This window comes from Mycetomoellerius zeteki, unplaced genomic scaffold (genome assembly GCF_001594055.1).
Source record: "Mycetomoellerius zeteki isolate Tzet28-1 unplaced genomic scaffold, Tzet1.0 scaffold52, whole genome shotgun sequence".
Lineage (NCBI taxonomy): Eukaryota > Metazoa > Arthropoda > Insecta > Hymenoptera > Formicidae > Mycetomoellerius > Mycetomoellerius zeteki.
Window position 1 is genome coordinate 2002069 of NW_017257523.1, and position 19310 is coordinate 2021378.

Sequence of the window (19310 nt, forward strand, 5' to 3'; positions counted from 1 at the left end):
GATAAGCACGACGGGGAACACAAGGACAAATATTTACTGCAATATATTAGAGATTGCGAGTAGGTCATTTCGGGACTACAACGCACATATATATATACGCCAGGGTATATACATGTGTGCATACAGACGCAATAGAAACTCCATAACTTAATACATGCTGTCTCCTGCAGCACGGATAGGATAACGGCATGAGACGCATTGCTAAAAGATAGCTAAGTCGAAGCACATTCTTCGTCTCGCGCCATCGATATCATTCCGAATCCGGCATCATATAAGAAGCTTTGATGTAAGGAAAGTTATGCAATGCACCGGTACACATGCAATAAACGGAACGAGAAATTTCAATCGAAAATACCGATACCAAAGAAATTGTTTGAAGAGACGCACTGCACTGGACGATGGACAATGAAAATTTCTGTTGTGTTTATATCGCGCGCGAAGTAATCATAACAATTCTCGTGTAAACATTTAATCGAATATTGATAACGAAAATAATTTAATAGAAATGGATTTTGAAATCATACGATGTGAACTCCTGCTATTGCTTTATTTCGCTCGCTATATGCATGGTGACCATAGGTGTGAACCGGTGTAAACTATGAAATAACAAACACCATTAAATAAGCAGATATACCTACATATGTTACGTACATATATACGAGGAACATGTAAACAACGATCAAAATTTCGGAAATACCAATTTAAGCCCGCGAGCGCAATGCCACATTTCGAAACAAATTCGATGAAAATCATAAAGTCCGACGAGCTAAGAAAATAACTAATTCGTTTATGGTTAATGTAATTTTACGGTTATGTATAATACGATAATTTTCTCATTTCTGTTGAATAACAACTTTATATTACGATAACCGTCTAAAGTTAATTACGTAGAGTTGCAATAAAAATATTTTGCATAAAAATATTTTTTGATATTCAGATTATTTATAATCTTGCATATTGCTAAATCGATGGACAAGTTTAACCTAATTTAAATCGCTACCATTCCTACTTACTATAATATATCGTTAATTATATTAATTTGACACTATATAATATATCGTTAGTTATATTAATTTGACACTATATGATGTCAAATTTGTGTCCATTGTTTATTCCAATATAAAATAATGATATATATAAATAGGAGACTCTGACTTACAATTAAATTAATAGCGTTTTTCACTGGGAGAACTAATGCATACTGTGTGCAACTTTAATGTGCCACTGTGAAAACCAGTTCATATATTTTTAGTGTTTAATGTTCCATTGATAAAACTGGTGCAAAAAACTTGCACTGAATTCAACTCTTTCTCCATCATTTTTGAAGTCAGTGAGACCAGTGCAAGTTGAAATTGAGGTTGTGTTCGTGCTAAAGTATAATATTATGTTATGATATGATATTACATTATTCTAATCAATGTTCTAACAATGACATTGTGTTAGTTTCGATGTTTCTAATAATAGCTTCGCAATGACATTTTGAGTTGAAAACTCTTAAAATGTACAAAATTAATTTAAAAAATCTTTTAAATAAATAAATGAATCAGAATAATGTAAAATAAGTAATTTAAGTTTGAACATAGTTATATATATATTTTTAGGGGTGTTATAAAATGGATATCTTATGATACGTTCCATTGAACCGCACTAAACCTGCACTATTACTGCATTAGTGTAGTTTTCATCGAAACCTAGCACGGCGCTGGTGTTGCACCAATTTTCTCAGTAGAAAACGTTATAAGTTAAATTTGACACTGCAGATTTAACATTTATTGCAGCATCGCTGTAATAAAACTGCTTAATCCTAGAAATGTTATTATTGATACGTCAATTTTACGTAGAAGTAAACGAAGTCATTAAGCACTAAACTACGCCTTCAGTGGTCATTAAGTCCGATTTGCCATGCAATAAATGATTTCAATTTTTAAGCTGTTTTGTATGTATTATTACTTTATATTCTTATACATTTTATCTAACTATATAAAGAAATACATACACAACAATTGAACTACACACTCCATCATTTCAAGACTAAATTAAATAACGTACTTATTCTCTTTTTTCTTTTAACAATTAGATTATTTGTGTTTGTAAAAATCCGAGTAAAAATTATACATATTTTGCCATTAAAAGTGTAAAATGTATAAAAAACTTGTGTTACATTAATTAAGAGTAATCTATTTCCTTGTCAAATTTACGTATCAATATACATATAACAATACTGTAAGTATCTTTCAGTAATAGCATTCTAAAGTTAAGTAAACTTTATCGATCACACGAATGTCACACGACGTTTGAAATCTTTCTTGTCAGCTTTATTTAGGTTTTTTTGGAGACTCCACCAGTTGGTGAATATTCAAATATCTTCAAAGTTGTTAACCGTATATTCTTTTTAGAATGTACTTACATATACTCTTTTTGAAATCGTAAATAAAATTTCTGGTCATTAATTAAAATTTTATATTTATAAAATTATTTCAATAAGAATTGTCAATAAAAATTATGTCAATAGAAATTCATTTTATCAAATAAATATATTTTTAACGCACAGAAAAATCCCTTCCGTCCTCAGATTATCATCTTTTTTTACAAAATATACATACCGCTCATTTACTACAATAACACAAATCCAAAAATAAAATTCCAAAAATTAAGTTTGAATAAATGTTTTGAATCATTCAAATATTTTGTAATATTAATTTAAAAATACAATTTTGATGTAACAATTGATTAGAGAGAAATACTAATGTTATTTTAAAGTTTTTTCTTTTTTTTTCTTGTTTCCGTTTTTTTTTTTTGCAAAAATGACAATTTTTTTTAATTATGTCCTTATTGTAGAAAAAGGGCGATATACTCTCTTCTTGAGATTCAGATATGGTAATCCTATACCTTCAACCCGCCCATGCAACCCGATTCTGTAACTGTTAACGACAATGTCGGTATCATTATATTGTCCAGGGCTCGATAAAAAAAATAACTGATGACTTATTGAAAATAAAAAATATATAATAAATTTCCGAAACTTATTTCGAATAAATATCCAAAAATATAAAATCGTAGGGGGTCGGTAAAAAAAAAAACTAATACAACTTATTTAAAATAAAAAATATACAATAAAATCCAAAAACTCATTTAAAATATTAAATAAGAAATAGGCCAGAAAAAATTATTTAAAATAATAAATACTAAATAACGTTTTTATTAAAATATGTATTTTAAATAACTTTATTTTAAATACGACCGAGTCCTGATATCGTCATCGCACAGATATATGCAAAAAAGCAACGACAACACAACGAAACCGAACTGTCGTTAAAGGCGGGAGCACAAAGTCTTGCATAACGCATAACGCATAATGCATAAGAAAATGAACCAATCAAAGTCCTTCATTTCTTTCGTTTCCATGAAACAAAAGACTCTGATTGGTTGATATTCTTATGTTTTATGCATTATGAGTTATGCAAAGATTTGTGCTCCAACCTTATTGGGCTTTCTACAATCGGAGTATTAGAATTATATAGTACATTGTCAGCTTTAGGTTATGAAAGAATGCAAAGAATGTCAACGGCTTTCGTTTCAAAACAAAGCGATAATACTACATCATCGGTCGCGAAAGTAGCAAGAACCGTTATCGTTCATTCGCGTCTCTACGATTTGAACAACTCTCGTCTCGCAATCACGCGAATGAATGATTTCACGACGGTTGTTGCGCAGAGATAAGATCTCGTGTCGAGACCTTGAAGCACTTACTCGATCGATGTCGCGCGTTCCCGCGTCCCAGGCTGCTGTCCTGATTCCAACTACGAGACTGCCTGCTTGAAGTTCGTCCCGTCTTGCCGAGTCTATCGTGCAGTAGTTCGTACGCTCACTTACGGCAATGCGACAGGTTAATCGAATTAATCGCACGAGCTAACGAAGGCGGGTGCGGAGCACGACCTGCACGACGTCTCTTCGAATCTGCCGCCGCTCGCGCGCGCGTTTCATCTGCACACGAAGGCGACACACTCGCACGCGTTCGAATCGCGCAGTCTTCCTCGCGCACCTCGGATTCCTTACGCGCCCCGTCACGTAAACATGATCACGCGCGTAAACAAGAGTCAACGGAACGCGATTCCCGGAAACCGGCGTTATTTCCCTTTTTTATTGCGCCCGAAAATGAGATCGAGACACGGCGTTTCGGGAGGAATCGGGACCACTCGACCGTCATCGGTCGCGCGACGCCGGCTTCGTCTCGTCTCCGATCACGTCGATCACGTCGCGCGACAACTTCATGTTTCTCGGCAAGCTCTCGCGCAAGATCGTGGACGATATTCCACCCAGCACGCACGTAATCACGATAACCACGCACGCACACACACACAACACACGCACGCGCACACGAAGAGTTCACTCGACTTCTCACTTGCGTTTCACGAATCCCGGAGCGAATCCACGATGCCGGCTCGGAGCGAACGACCCGGCGCCAACTTCAACGCGTTGCTCCCCCGCGGCGTTACGCCGCTCGACGTCCACATGTGACCGCGCCGAAACTGGGGCACTCTCTTCCCCTCTCACTCACTCTCTCTCTCTCTCTCTCTCTCTCTCTCTCTCTCTCTTTCTCACCCCCTCGCCGAATCTGTCTAAGTCTCTCTCGCTCTTCGACAATCGGAGCAACGCACGGCACGCGCGCGTCGCACAGCGCGACGAGACGCGTTATTCTCGCGAAGGGAACGGTAAACGATACCTCGGAGAACTTGGCGACGGCCGAGTACGTCGCGGAGCGAAAAAGCGCGACACCTCAACGCTCGCGAATCGGCCCGGTAACTGAGTCTAGCGGTGTGGGGGAGGGTAGCGGCGTACGGAGCAGGGGTGGGGCGCGCGAGGGCGACCGCGAGCGAAGATACACCCATGCGACGCGCATGCGCGTCAAGCAACGTCCTTGTCTGCCGCGCGCGCGCGGTCTCGCTCAGTCTCGCTCGCTGTTCTCCGTTGCTCCATCCGTTCGCTCCCTTTCCCTTCCCTTTCTCGCACCCTACTCTCTCTCTCTCTCTCTCTCTCTCTCTCTCTCTTTCCCCTCTCATCTACCACCCTTCGCATCTATGCGCCGTATCGGCCGCGCGTCTACCCGCGCCACTTTCTCTCTCTCTCTCTCTCCTCTTTTCTCGCATTCCTTTCTCTTTCCCATCCTCGTTCTTTCGAAATAACGTTTCCGTTATTTCGCGCGGCCCGTTCGTTTTCTCCCTCTCGCGCGCCCTCTTCCGTGTGCCAAGTTTCCTCATTCCTCCCGCGTCTATTCGTTTTCACCCATTGTTCTCTCCTCTCTCGTTCTTTTCGTCGCGCGTTCTTTCTTTTCCTCTTATTTTTTCCCTTCGTTTTTTTCCCGCGCAGTTTCGCCTTTTTACTCCGTTCTCTTTCGTATAGTATCTTTTTTCCTTCCTTTATATCTCTTCTACTTCCAGTTCCTCTCGCGTGGCGATCGCAGTGCCGCCTTTTCTTCATTTTACACCTACTCTAACCTTTTCCTCGCCTAACATTCGTCTCCAATTTTCCTCCTTCACCCCGTTTCTATTATATCCCCGTCTAACGGACTTACTCGTGTAACGGCTTCCTTACTACGATACCCGCCTTCATCGTTCGCCATTATTTCGCCGGAGCGCTGTTAACTGTAACATCGCAAAACGATAAATTAATTTGTTCGCGTAGCAACGATGGCCGCGAGCGTTTTCATGGCGTTCCAATTACGAGTTCGGCGTTACGTCAGGAAGAGCATCCAGAGATGTCCATTATGGTGCATAATTGCAGAGAGCGAAGAGGTAAGTGGATCAAATTGTTATAGCTACATCGCATCTCCTCGAGAAGGACTCCGTCCGTGTGCATTTTTTTTTCATTTTCACGCCTCTCTGAGATGAATCGATGATGGACAAAATCGATTGCTAATTAATGCACTGTACGTAGCCATGCATATCATTTTCGTAATTTGTGTGAAAGGTTTAAGTCAATATACGAGTACGTATAATGGGAGCTCAGAACTGTGAATCTGTTTCAGACGATCTCTATTATATAATAATTTAATTATTTGTGTAATATAATTAACTATAACAGTTATTCATAATAACTTGTAATTTGCGTCAAATTTGAAGACAGAGTTTCTGTTTATAATTTAACATGGTACGTATTTCATATAATGTGGTCATTTTAATATAATATACAGGGTAGTGCACGAAATATCATATCGTTTAATTATTTCATTAAAACTATTCTTATAGATTATTGGTTTTTTAAATGTGTGAACAAAAAGATGTAGGTACTTCGTGAAAATTCTGTTAGGTGTGGCATCGTGAGTCCAAATTGGACGGAGATGAAGGCGCACACATTACTTTGTGAAATGCAATGTGACGCACGAAATGTCATACCATATGCTCTTTGCATATAACATTTATTTTTAACAGAATTGATACAGAACTGGAATAAAATTAGTTACCACAGCCTGTTTCTAAAAAAATCGTCTCTAATGGATAACACTTAACATGACCACCGTTTTTCTTCACAACTTCTTAGAATCGCGCCCTTGTATTTGGCTATTTTTCGACTCGAGTCTTTAGATAAAGCACATCTGCACGATGTGGGCGGAACCATCTCCAAGACTCTGCCACACCCTTCAGCGTAAAACAATACAACTTTCACTTTATGCGCAACATTTTAAATCAACCGTCTATCCACCATTTCGCAAACTGATGTATGCGTCTTCACCTCCATCCAGTTGTAACTCATAATATTACATTAACAGAATTTCCACGAAGTACAGAATTTTCTGACACAGTTAAAAAAATCAATATTTGATAAGTAAAAGTTTCAATGAGACAATTAAATGGTATGACATTTCGTGTACTACTCTATACTATATATGCAGTGTGTGCATTCAAAGTATTTAAATTTTTTTTGTATTACGCGAAACTACAAATTCATTTTATCTCACATTCTGCGAATTATATTCTTTTATTCAATATACAATTGAACGCTCAATTTTCGACATAGGTATTAAATATTAATTGAATAACATGGTAGATTCGCATATATATAGAATAACACTTCGGTAATAATACTTCGTAACATTTATTATAATACCTTATGAACGACATTAATATATTTCACAATTCCGCCTATGTTGTTGTGAATTCTAATTTATATTTAACATACTCTGTTAAATAATCTCTGAAAAGAGGGAGGAGGAGACGTAAAACATCTGCACGTAGACGTGGAGAAAAGCATTTTATAGCTTTGATCTCGGTTACAAACGACGACTTCCATAAATGGAATTTTAATACGTTCTGTACGAAGATAAAACGCTTACGCGACTGTATATACTTTCGATGATGTTCCACCTCAACGTTCTCGTGCATTCATCGTATTTATATTTTATAATACGTATCTTACGCCACACTAGTAATATCTGAGTAACCGAGGTATTACCTGGCCATGGCCAGCATCGAGAGAGAGAGAGAGAGAGAGAAATCCATTCACTTTGATCTCGGTTACGGACGACACGACAGATAGAATTTTAATATACCTTTTAAAGGGATAAATTCTTTATCAGAAAATACGCAAAGCAACTTTTTGGCGACGCGTTAACTCGATTCGTGTTTTCGTGTCGTGTTATCAAGTAACAGCTAGTCGCAGTTCTAATTTACTAAACACTAGACGCAAATTGCGTGTAGCTTCTCTATCTAGCTTCTCTCAAGTTTACATGGTTCGCTTCGTACATTGGCTTGCGATTAATTATTCATGTCTGCTTTTGCCTTTCGATATTTCGAGGAATAGGAAATTTCTCTAGCTCCTTTATCTATGTCGTGCCAAACTGCTCGAAATAGCTATTGACATCACGTAGTGTTTGGAACATGGAATCGATTAATGCCACTCTGGTACGTGTACTTCAACGAAACTGACATTTATTATGAGAAAACCGATGCATGGACACACTATATCGTATTCAAAACGAGAGAAAACGAATTGACGTTTGCGAAAAGTTCGTGTTTTTCTCTTCAAACGTGCGAGACATTGTATAATACCAGCCAAAAACATATGCTGCATAGCTATGCATTCGGCTATCCGAAGTTAATCGATGTTATAAAGTTTGAGAAACGCGTGTCTCTTTAATTCTCGTCTCTCTTATTTAAGTCTTAATTAATAATTAATTATCATACTAGGTATTTAAAAACTAAGAAGTATATTTAGCGGAAGGTTTTCTGTAAAAGCTTTCTATAGAAGTTCTTTCTAAATAAAGATATGATGGTATTTATTACTGAAGGTAAAAGGAGAAATCAGTTGTCTTTGTAATTACATCTAACGAAATTCGAATTGATTTGTGATTCATTCAGATGAATCTCGGTTCCATGTAGACATTTGACCGAACAACGAGCAAAGTTAGTTATTACACGTCGCTTCACTCGCTCGGTCCAACTATGCCGACAAACTTGTCTTAACTAAACACGATGGCCAAATGTGATATATGTGTTCGAAACACATACATATCTGTCATATACGGAACAACGCGCGCGCGCACGTGAGTTATAACAATGATCAGCTCGTTATCAACATGTCGGACCGAGAACCACAATAGGGCCCCGACCGGCAGTGGCGCTTTGCGTTGTCGCGTGGTTGTTGTGTCACATATATGAGCATGATAATCGTAATACAACCGGATGTATGCAACAGCGACAAGTCCGTGCATCAGTCGTGAGCTCGGCGAGTATTGACGTCTATTAAATTGGCACAGCCACTGCAGCACAACCGAATAAAACATACACATAAATTTAGTGTTTTTTATTGCTTTAGCCGATTTAACAAAAATAGTGGCTGTACTAACTCAAATTTATAGTTAGCAGTTTAACACAACCACAAAAATGTCAAAACATAAATAACAAAACATATTTCTTTAGTATTTCGTTGCTAATTGAGTTGCTCCGCTGCCAAAGTAATCAAACCCTATTTTCGATTCAGAAAAATCATCTCCCAATTATTTTACGTTAAAATGTTATGAAATAATTTAAATATAAATATTTTGATAAATTATATTTTTTTTTATTTTATTGCTTGATATTTTAAGACCGAGTTTCTTATTCCACTTTTAATATCCGAAAACAACCCCCAGCTACTTCACAGTATAACAGATTTGCAAATTCAACAAAAATCTCGATAGATTATATTCTGATTTTTTAACTTGGTATTTTGATTCAATTCAATTTTATTGCTCCATCCTTAACTTTTGAAAACTACTCCTATGTTATATTCCGCGTCAGTATAACATTTTAAATTTATAAATTACAGTTTCAGTAATAAACAAAAATTTCGATGATTATGTCTTCCTGATTTTATAAAATATTACACGAAAAATATGCGAATTGTTTTGTATCTTAATGCAGTTTTTTTACTGCAGTGAGTTTGAATCGAGAGAAAGATTGATTAACCCGAAAGTATTATGACCTCGTCCAATCAGAAACCAAAGTAGACCATGTAACATCATTAACCTCGGTTCTATTCAAACGGCAGTTCACTACAGTCGAAAACGCTATTAAAGTACACGTTTCACATATTATGTACCAGTTCATAGTATTCGTCGTTTATTCGAAACTGACTTTTTTATTTTACTTTTATCGTTCTAAAAATGAAAGGCAGTACAACTTCGCTTTGGAGCTTTATTTTTTTTATTTGCGTCGTAGCTAATCTTTTTCTTTTTAAGTTGCACTCGCATAAGATAATGTCCGCAAAATGTTTCCTCTTCTGACTGTTTCCAAATTTTTAATACCTCAATCCTATCATAAATATGGATTCACAATTCCACATATTTTTTTCTTTTTCATTTTCAAAATGCGTTACGTTCGGTATATCAAGTTTGATTTTGCAGTGTTCGTCGTTTGCTCGAAAATAAAAGACCTTTATTTTTCATTTTATCGTATTATCGTATTATAAAGATTAAAATCCAAAAAATAGCCTGATCTATCTATATTTCCTAATTTGTTCAAATCCTTGCGTATATACCGCTTAAGTAATAATGATAATGATAGTGCAAGTGCATTATAAAGGCATTCAAGTCATAGAATGCGATTGTATGAAGGAAGCGAAGTTAGATGGATACATCACAAGAATACGTACTACAGCAGAAGGAAGGAAAGAGATACCCGGAAACAGGGAGAAATGAATCTATGGCGACGTATCGACCGATGAATGAGTTACTTGTTGCATTCCGCTTATCACTTATCGCTCGACTTCCATCATGGCATATATATATATATATATTCTTAAGCAGTAATATATATTTTTAAGCATATCTCTGTTACGAGCGACAGCGATTTCCCGCATTCATACATTCGTAAAATTATCACGTTTTATATGAAGAAATTATTGCTTCTTTAGCGAAGAAATTATAAATATTATCTTTTGATACTTAAATTCAAAAAGATTGACGAGCAAACAAAGAGTAGTATTAGACATATTAACCGAATGTCTTAAGATAGTATAACCACTAAAACACAATCTAATAAAACATACACATAAATTTAGTGCTTTTTGTTGCAAATTTACTACCTTATTCGCGATTTCATTACTTTATCTAATTTGATAAAAATAATGGCTGTGTTAACTTAGCTACAATTTTTATTAAATCAGTTAAAGCAATAAAATTGCAAAATAAGGCAACAATTAACAACGAAAAAACATTAAATTTATGTGTATGTTTTATTCGATTGTGCTGTAATAGCTGTATCAACTTAACGTTCGACAAATATTATTACACATTTATATTGAATTATAATCGACAATAAGACGCGATATGACGGAGGCAGAGTTTTGATTGCGCATATGCACGATCGGCTTGTTAATTCTCTAATACGAAATTGCTTTGTAATATATTTTTTGCATCCCCTTTCCCGTTGTTGTACTGAGGGCATTGTGTGTGTAATATCGACGTGTGACAGGCAACGCCGCTCTTTATTCACCGTAAAACTCTTATCGCTGTCGCTCTTCGGCGCATTTTAATCCGACGCGAGAGACTCAATACGTTTTAACGCAACGATCAACCGTGACATTTAAATGCTGACATTTAAATGTCGCTTAAATATTAAAGTTTTCGCCGCGGCACATCGTCCGATATTGAAGAAGAGACAGCCGGAAAATTCCGCTATCTCCCGGAAATGGTCACGTCTCCGCGTAAGGATACGCGAGTAAAGTTACTACGAAATCGTATACTCCGTAAGAAATGTAATTTCAAGTTACTCTCCTCCGGATGCCATAAAATATCCGCAAGAATCGTGCACTTTCGGAGTCCGGTGGGAATCAAGCGGAAGCAGATCCGGCCGATCCATTCGCGTAATCTTCACGAGAACGGAGGAAATTTCCGTCGTTGTCAATCCATGACATGAAACATCCCTGTCCCCTGTCGCACGGCAGTGACATTTTTTCCGTTCTTGCCTTGTCATTCAATATTTTTCTCTCGTACCTCAACTCTGTCCTTTAACGAAAATAATCGCCATCTATGTTGTCTGCTGGGATGAGCATAATCGATAATATTCAATTATTCCCTTAGGAAAAAGTGTTTCAATATACTGATTAACTATTCAGTAATTGATAATATTTCACTAGTAACTGATGAAATATCATCAGTTACTGAATAGTTAATCAGTATATTGAAACACTTTTTCTTAAGGGTTCAAACAATTAATCGGTTATTTTTTGTCTGACAGTTGACAAAAGTGATGGACAAGAATAATTATTAGTAATAGAAGCAATTTATATAAAATCAACCTTATTTTTTGATAGACTTTTATTTATTGACAATACTGATTATTTTGATTTATATCAATGATTTGTTACATTAACGAATAATGACAAATTATTTGCGATAGTGACTGATCTATTCGTTTTCCTAATACCAAACCATCACATTTGTCATCCCTTTTTTTGTTCTTATAAATTCATTTCTTTCATCATCAAAAATTTTTTAATTGCTTGTTAATTTAATAAGTGATATTACTACTATTCTAGTTTTGCTCATGATTGCATTTCAAGACCGAAAAAGATTTCGACGTTGCAGAATCAGATATACGTATAAATTCATACAGAAATATTTAAACACTAAGATCTGCTTTCACCAAATATAGGAATTCTTTTATTTAATTAGATTTATTCTCATCGATTCAAATTCGTACAATATTTCAATCGATTTACAATCGCGTCTGTTTAATGTTAATTAATTAAAAAAAAAATAATCGATTGTGGTCATCTCTTCCATGAATAAAAGTACATATGTATCTCGGGATTTATCAATGAAGTATATATATCATACATGTCGTACGGCTAATACTGAACGAGAGTAGATTCGACTTTTAATTAAACGCTATTCAATTGTAGCGCTCTGCCATGTTTCTACATCCGGTTGCCAGCTTATGCGAGAATACAGAGCGTTCATCGTTTCACTGCGAAATAATGCAGTCTCCATTTTCTCTCTGTGTACTTCTACTTTACGAGGGCGCGGGAATGTATAGAGCGCTGTAAAAGTGAAATCGCGCTTATCTGTAACACGATAAAGTCGAGAAGGAAATAGAACAGAGTCTGATAATCTGCCGCTCAAACGATATTTGCTCCTTAATGCGGAATTATTAAACGTTTTACTAATAAATTTTAAGGCAAACTCAATAGAAAGCTCGAAATATGAAACGCACTACATTTATAACATGTTCATAATTTATGATATGTTCACATTACCGTTGCGAGTAACTTAAGCGAGTCAGGATCAGACGGATGTAATTAGCCGACGAGACTCATAGCGAATACCACTTCTCATAAAATTTCATTTTGCGAACAAAAAACATTGAAATGGAGAAAGAATTGCACGCTCGCTCTTGAACGCCTTCCTACATCTTTCTTTCTCATTTCCACCCTTACACGTCCAGCTACTTCTTCCGTGCATATCTCTTCCTCTCTTTCCTTTTCTTATCCAGTATTATTTCCGTTTCTCTCCCGCTCGCGCTTTCTCTCTAGCTAGGTCTTCGGTGTCGGTATTTATAGCGTGGAGAAACCACAGAATCCCGGGGAAAGCTGCTCAGCAGGGTGGAAACTAGCGACCGAACCCATGAACCGTTTCTTCCAACGACGTCCAGAGGGGCAGCTCTCGTTCTCCTCTACACGCATTGCGGAGAAGAAGCACGTGGAACCCTGTATTCCAGCTAAAAGCCTTAATCGCTGTTTTTACCGCTTTTCTTTTTGGTAGAAAGGAATTACTGCTCCTGTGCTTCGTTGCGCCGGCTTCGCGGCGCGCTTGCGGTTTTACCGCAGCAACTTCTTACTTCATCGTGCTCTTTAACTGCCTCGCTTCTTTACCGCGGATAGATCCAGCATCGTGCTTTGCGTTGTTCACGCTCCTCTATTCTTTGTGAAGATTCTTCACGGCAGTTTCTCAGCGCCTCAACCATGATGTTGAAAATTTTACTTCAACGACGATCAATTGATTCCTTGACGTTGCGAATTGACGTTGCGAATGAGCAATATATTCTATCAAATATTGATTAAATAACAATAGTTAGCATAATAGATATTATTTATGCACAGATAAATATTAAATTTTATCTGATATGTATCCAAATGAACGCTATTCTCTTGTTTGAAACGTCAGAAGTAGTTTATCTGAGTCGGAATTACTTTAGTTTCAAGAAAAAGTTCTCGTTCTTTTTTAAATTTGTGCGAAATAGAATTTTATCGATACTTTGATATGTGGTCTCCAGTTGCCCATTCGCGGAAAAGTCGTTTTCTACCGTCAGCACTACGGCCATTTCCTTTCCATTATTTCCAGCAGCATTCCAGCAGTTAATATTGGAATCCCTCCAAGTATTTCACAATTCAAATGGCATCTTTGCTCCGTACCGTCCACTTCTACACAACTGATATAAGCAGTGTTTTGCATATCTCTAATTGCGATTTCATTATACGGAAACGACGGAATGTCTTAATGAATTGGATCATTATGTTATGATGTTACAGTCGTTATATAGTGACGCAGAAAAATTGAAAAAATAAACCACGACGTAACCGCAAACTCTTACCATTGTTCCATTAATATTCAAGAATTCTTTTGAATATTAAATTCTTATTCTTGTTCAATGAAAGTAAGCATGACCCCGTAAAGAGAATACAAAATCATTTTGTACTTGTATCGATATTTAGAAATATTTTGTTGCGAAAGCAATGCTTTGTAAAGTATAACACCCTCTTTAATAATCCAAAAGTTAGCTAAAGTATGACATATTGTGCCTTGACATTCATTCTACCAACGTGTATGTACACATTTAAGTAATTGTAGTGATACAGACGTATACCAACACGTACACGACCATATTGCATATGCTGGCACCGTTATTGCATAGTCCAACAGATCCTCACAGAGCCAGCCGACCACTCGAGACAACCGTTGGCATGTTGACTTAAGTACCTACAAGAATTAACAAGCCAACCACTTTGAGTGCTTTTTGTTTGACTCAACGATATCACGAAGAGAATGTTGTTTAAAAAAATCTTCGGCATTCTTCTTCCTCTAATTTTAATAATATATGACAGACACACGACAGAGTCGACGTTAATCATTCTATCATAAAATCTTGATGAAATATGTTTACAAAGCGCAACTGTTCAACGATATTGCGCTGCGCAAAGACTATTTTCTTGAGGATTTAGACTCAATGCGCGAAAGCGCGACTCGAACAGTACAACGCATACGCGTATAGGGACACAGGAGATAGAAGTAGATGGCCTGTCAGTTTACCGATGTTCCCTCTGGGATGCGTCAAACGTACGAAACGATGGCAAACCTGCTTTTCTACAGCCCCGGATACCTTTGCGTTCCCTCAGGGCCAGTGATAAAAACCAGAACTAGTCAGCATTCGACAATGAAGGCATCTTTTACTTTCCCTTTTCTTCAACGAAAGATCTCAAGTTATTGAGGGTAAAATTCCGATTCGGCGAAAATTCACAAATTCTAGTCAATTGTTGTTAATTCGCAAAACAAGGAAAGTTCAAGATGACAAAGCTGATTATTTAAACAAAATATACCGATATAGAATAATTATAAAAGGCAAATTAATAATATGTAAAGAATATGCTTGATTCTTACTACTTCTTAATAATAATTTCAAGAGGCAAAAAAACATTCAAATTAAAACAATTTTCGCGAATCATAAATGTTTAAAATTGCCAGATAATATCGTGTAGAATTTGCACGTTCAGATTATTATTGTGATTACAAATGTATTGTATTCTTCGTTTATTATTGATTTTACAATATAAATAAATTTTTAATGCATTGCAGATTTTATTAAATTATTTAATTCTCTTTCTGTAGAGAGATTTTAATAATGAATTAATTACTCCATTTACATGAGAGAGAGAGAGAGAGAGAGAGAGAGAGTTGTTAAATCCAATGTTAATTTTTCCCGACAAAAATAAAATTTTGTAAATCCAAACCTAGCAAAAGATGATAATAGCAAAGTATATACTTTGTAACGTTATATAATTCTAATTTTTAAATTTATTTTAATATAACAAAGAATTTTTCGTTTATTAAAAATCAAGAATTTATTATTTTAATAAACGAAAAATTCTCGATTTAAATTTAGTAAAATTAATCGAATATTTTTATTAATATAATTCTTGATTTATTAAAATTACATAATTTTATTGTTTTTAGAATATAAAAGTTTGAAGAAAGAAAAAGTAATGAATTAATTATATATCACATATAATGTTCTGAATTTATAATAATAAAATAAATTTTAAAATTACACGATTATATGTATCTATTATATTATACGTAATAATTAATATTTATAGTTACTTTTCAAATTAAAACATTAAGAAAGTCCATTTTAAATATAAATTTTATTTTCTAAATTGTAAGTTAATTCTTTTTATAAGATGAAAAACGAATTAATTATTTAAATTTTTATTCAAAAAGGTATTATATATAAAAACAATTTGTATTTATAATTAATATTTTTATTATACATGTAACATATTTCTCAAGCTTCAAATAGCATAATTTCTTAGTTCTTTTGATTTATAAGGAGTCTTAGTTAGTTTGATTTGTTATACAAAATAGCATATTATTAAACAATCGGCTTTTAAACTGAATTGATCGTTATAATTATTTTGATCAACGTTAATTAGTTTATAAAGCTAAGCGTAATGTAATGTAATAATAAATTCTTTTTATTCACATTCAAGATGAAGAGAATAATATTTAACAAGTATTTTCTAGTATCTTAAATATTTCGTACAGATATAACGAATTCCATATTGCCTTGTGTTTTTACGTATAGCGTATTTTTCTGGTTTTCTATGAAGCTTGTTTTTTGCATGTAGCGCTCATGACGTACACATGACGTATACGCATGACACGCGTCATGCGTATCACATGTAGCATTCACAGGATGCTATGCTGCCATTCGTACCGGCAAATAGCGAATTGAATTGTTGCATGTGCCATCGCGCTGTTATCTCTCAACAACACACAATCATTCTTTTTATAAAGAATTAACTATTAACTGTCCGCGCTATATAGTTAACTGCAGATCAGCGATTAATAAGCGAATGCAACAGCTCTTTATCCAAGCAGATATTATACACAATTTGTATTTTGGGACAATGCGATGCAGCAGCATTTTTCAACCTTTTTCAATTAGCGGCACTATAACGAGTCTTTGCCAACGTAAATCATTAGGTGTATATGTTTAAATGTTCAGTCTAGATCTTTTATAGACACCGCCAACACTACATTTAAAAATGAATAGTGTTTCAAATTTTAAAGTTTTTATTTTATTGTTTAAAAAATGATTTTATTGCAATGATATTGCTTTGATTAAAATCAGAATAAACACAAACTAATTTAGGTAGTTTTCACAATTTTTAAAAGAATTTTTTACTTTGCGTGTTACTCGCTTTTTTTTATTTATTTCTAATTTTTTCACTTCTTTTTACCATCTCTAAAATTTTCGCGGCACACTTGAAGATCTTTTATGTGCAAACCATTGTATTTCATACCGGATGAAAAATCTTGCAATGGAATACAATATAAAACTACAATATAAAAATATATAATATAATTGTTATACGAGGGTACTTCGAAAAGTTCTCGACCTATCACAGAAATAACGCCACAAATATCAAACTGCTATAATTATGTACATAAATTGTTTTTTACGATACTTATAAACGATAATGATTTTTTTATTGTGTATTAAATTTTGAATATATTTGGTAACACGTACTTTAATCGATTTAAATGAAATTATTTTTTTCGATTCGAAAACACGAAGGAATAAATCGTTAAATTAAATAATTCAAAAGAAATCACGAATGACTACAAGGTTGTACAAATCTTTTAATAATAGATAAACCATATTAGATTCAAAAGATAATTGGGCGTACGTTTACTTTAAAATTGTACACTAAATATTTGGGGGAATGGGTGGGGGGGGGGGGAGTGAGACTGGCACGCGTTTCGACAGACAACGCGCTATGCTTACACAAGGTCGTAGGTCGCCGCGTAATCATTGTGCGTGCGTCGATGGAAACTAAAGGCGGCAAATAACGTCGCGGCTGCTCCGTGCGTCACATTAGGCCTGTTCTTTTTAGCTGAACTTTTGCACTAGTTCATCTTTCTTCCTTTTCTCTCCAGGAGAAAAAAAGAGGAAGGAAGTTCAGCCAAAAAGAACAGGCCTATCATTACTTTACGGAACGTGGCCGCTTCCAAGAACAATTAACGACAATTAACGATAAGTGATATTTAATAGAATCGAATCGAGGAAAACGAGATTATCGTGATATTTATGGGCAATTAGTATTCTCTAAAATATTCATATTTTCGTATATATGTATCTCGCTTTAAATTTTTCACTGATGTGAATATAATTTATTGATCGCTTTCGTGATTGAAAGAGCAAAATATTACATACCTCATCGAACCAAATAATATACGAATATTAATTAACTTGATTTCACTAAATATTGTATCTCACGTATCGTTTCAGAATGAAAGTGCCACGAACTGTTCGGTTACTAACGTTATGGATGCAGGACGAAACAAGTGGATCGTATTTCTTTTGCATTACTTTTTCGCGTAAGAAAGTGAACGTCGTCGCAATTAACATCGGGAGTGTCGTAAAAATGTCGCGCGTCGTATTCTGATAATCATTGTGCGCGATCGTATAATTAAGCATGTTTCCGCGTGTTATAAGAAAGTGTTACAACGAAGTGTTACAACGAAGAAATCTGAGAGGAGAAAAAGGCCTGGAGGCATCGGGCGACAGTAGAGCAACTATAAGGTAAATAATTCATTATTTATACTTTATTTCTTAATTATGGAATTAATTGCATATTTTCATTTATTCCAATCGGTTTGGGATGATTTATATAAAAATTAGAGAAAAAACTTTTATCAAAAAAATTTTATAAAAGTTGCAAGTGTGCAAGAAGATTATGGAAGTTTAAGTTGAAAGAGAATGAATTTTTTTTCTCGTAAATTATATACATATAAATGAAAGATTTACTGCACTGAAAGAAAAAATTGGCTGCTGCAGAAAATTAGATGGTAAAATCGCATAACATTTTTAATTGGCTGTAGCAATCAATTTTTGGTTGCAGCGGCCAATTTTTGGTTGCGTTAACTTATTCGCAATGTCAGTATAGAATTTCGATAGGGTAACGCAACCAAAAATTGGCTGCTGCAACCAATTAAAAATGCTATGCCATATTCAGCCATCTTTTCTTTCAGTGATTCATATTTTGTAAAAATGAAGAAAAGGAATTCTAAAGTTAAAAAGTGAAACAGTGTGCTAATTTTTGCAAAACGTAGATCAGCCTATTGTTGCAGTAAGTCATTTAATTGTTTTATTAAATATATGCTTTAATTAGAGACGAATAAAAAAATTAACGTAACAATTATTTTTAAAATATTAATTATTTTAATTTTTGCTCTAATTTAAATACCTTTATGTTTTTACAGATCAACAGAATACACAACTCTGCTGTTGCGCATCGGTCGGTGAGTCAGATCGTTTATTTTAATATTAGGAAATGAATCTATAAATATTACTATAAATATAATAAATAGAATATTTTTTATAAATTCATTACTTGAAAATGGATGGCCTAGGATATAAATTAAAACAAATATTTTATTTTAGAGCATATAATCTATATAGTTGGACATTTACTATACATATAATTGGATATTTTATTTTAGGACAATCGGTCGTTCTATCATGCCTATAACAATGCACGCAATAATAATA

At 34.9% G+C, this 19310-nt stretch overlaps 1 protein-coding gene across 2 annotated transcripts in view; it reads right to left on the minus strand.

The window, feature by feature from the left end:
* Positions 1 to 19310, minus strand: part of Sema2a (Semaphorin 2a) — a 351866-nt gene that overhangs the window by 274901 nt on the left and 57655 nt on the right. The window contains exon 1 of one of the 2 annotated variants that reach the window (XM_018455941.1): positions 3751 to 4452. The exons of the other annotated variant lie outside the window; for it this stretch is intronic. The gene's annotated coding sequence lies outside the window, so the exon portion shown is untranslated. Of the gene's footprint in view, positions 1 to 3750; positions 4453 to 19310 lie in introns of those variants that run through there. 2 annotated transcript variants of the gene reach the window in all.